The 2,024-nt window shown below is 39.5% G+C and overlaps 1 protein-coding gene across 1 annotated transcript in view; it reads right to left on the bottom strand.

The window, feature by feature from the left end:
- Window positions 1-1,648, bottom strand: part of LRRC8B (leucine rich repeat containing 8 family, member B) — a 5,784-nt gene extending 4,136 nt beyond the window's left edge. The window contains exons 1-2 of the mRNA XM_009884725.1: window positions 1,615-1,648; window positions 156-255 (exon numbers count right to left, since the gene is read on the bottom strand). The gene's annotated coding sequence lies outside the window, so the exon portion shown is untranslated. The remainder of the gene's footprint in view (window positions 1-155; window positions 256-1,614) is intronic.
- Window positions 1,649-2,024: the final 376 nt, after the last annotated feature.

Genomic DNA, 2,024 nt, shown 5'->3' with positions numbered 1-2,024 from the left:
TCCTATATATAATTCCCCATCTTCTCCCATCAAGAGAATTAAGCATAGTGACAGAACAAAAATGAAACTGACACAACTTGTTATTGTCCAATATTATCATATATGTATAAATGGCACACTTAACCCCCAGCAGCCTAAGTTTGATTCATGCTCACCTTACTAATTAAAGAGACTAAAATTCACAGCACTGCTCAGTCAGGAGGTCTACACCTTTTAAAATTCCTTGGACATGCCATCTTTACATTTGTCTTCATTCTGGAAGGAGAAAACATTGAATATATTTTATTTTTAATGGCTTCACCTAAATAAAGAGCAAACATTTCAGCTTTCATTAGAACCACTGCCTTATTGCAGACATCAGGATCCATTAATCTCTGCATTGCTACAGCTGCATGAAATGGAAGAGAACATACTCAGATATGATCATGTAGAATGTGAAGTCAAAGTCTTGCACAGTCACATCAACAAAAAACAGAAAACCGCCTAGAGCTAGCCCTATTTCAACTGGGAAGTAATTATTTTTTTTGCCAAATAACTATGTCAAAATGAAATACACAACATGCAAGACTTCAAGAAGTAGAATTCAGTCATAATTTTGATATACCAAGGTTTAGCTAAAGGCAAGTTTCTCAAAAATAGAGGCCCATATTTGGCATCCTGAAAAAATATAATCAATAACCTATCCAGTGTCAATGGCAACATCACAGACACTACCAGCTTTGGAGATAGCTTACTATAGAATTTGTTAAGCAGTACAGATACAAAGCAATAGGGATATTCTGTGTTTTTCTTATTCACAGAATTATTTAGGTTGGAAAAGACCATCGAATCCAACCGTTAACCTCACACTGCCAAGTCCACCACTAAACCATGTTCCTGAGCACCACATCTACACATCTTTTAAATACCTCCAGGGATAGTGATTCAACCACTTCCCTGGGCAGCCCGTTCCAATGCTTGACAACCTTTTGGGTGAAGCAATTTTTCCTAATATCCAATCTAAACCTCCCCTGATGCAACTTGAGGCTGTTTCCTCTTGTCACATTGCCTATTACTTGGGAAAAGAGACCAATCCCCACCTCACTACAACCTCCTTTCAGGCAGTTGTAGAGCACGATAAGGTCTCCACTGGGCCTCCTTTCCTCCAGGCTAAACAACCCCAGTTCCCTCAGCCACTCCTTATAAGACTTGTGCTCTAGACCCTTCACCAGCTTTGTTGCCCTTCTCTGGACACACTCCATAATCTCAATGTCTTTCTTGTAGTGAGAGGCCCAAAACTGAACACAGTGTTCAAGATGCGGCCTCACCAGTGCCGAGTACGGGGGAACAATTGCTTCCCTAGTCCTGCTCACCACACTATTTCTGATACAAGCCAGGATGCTACTGGCCGCCTTGGCCACCTGGGCCCGCTGCTGGCTCACATCATAATATATTGGTGTTAGCCATTTCAATTCCAAGCAGAGCTGACAAGCTATTATAAAAAAGACAACAGCTGAACTAAGGCAGAACAGTATTCTTACTTCACATTCACATTTGAAGGGAGAAGAATGGCTGAGAGTAAGTTAACCCTTCTTGCGTTGACAAGGCTACTTTCAATAGAATGTAGAAACTTACCAGGCCCACTCAAGGGAAAGCAGCTGTAGGAGGACAGGATGGTTACAATACAGTCCTGGAGAGAAAACAAATTGTCCATCAGATCACAAAATATTTGAATTCCAGTAACTGTATTAGAACAACAGCTCATTACTCCTTCTGCAGCAGTATTTTAAATGTCCAACATTTAATAAATAAGAGATCTAACTAGTGCTACACAATCTAATTAGAATAATTTAAAATGCCACCCCAATCAAATTATTTATTTGGTCACCATCTGAAAGTTGCTTTTCCTAAAGTAGAGATAAAGTAATGGCCCTTATTATTGTCCCCTTTCTAAGCACTAAAAGCCACTTTAAGCTCAACAGTTTTTGCATTTATATAACATTACTAGTCCTGCAGCTGAGATGCTCTAATAATAGCTAAGAAAT

Source organism: Charadrius vociferus, unplaced genomic scaffold (assembly GCF_000708025.1).
Source record: "Charadrius vociferus isolate BGI_N301 unplaced genomic scaffold, ASM70802v2 scaffold163, whole genome shotgun sequence".
NCBI classification, from domain to species: domain Eukaryota; kingdom Metazoa; phylum Chordata; class Aves; order Charadriiformes; family Charadriidae; genus Charadrius; species Charadrius vociferus.
The sequence above is the reverse complement of the archived record's forward strand: the minus strand, read 5'-3'. Positions and strand labels throughout refer to the sequence as shown.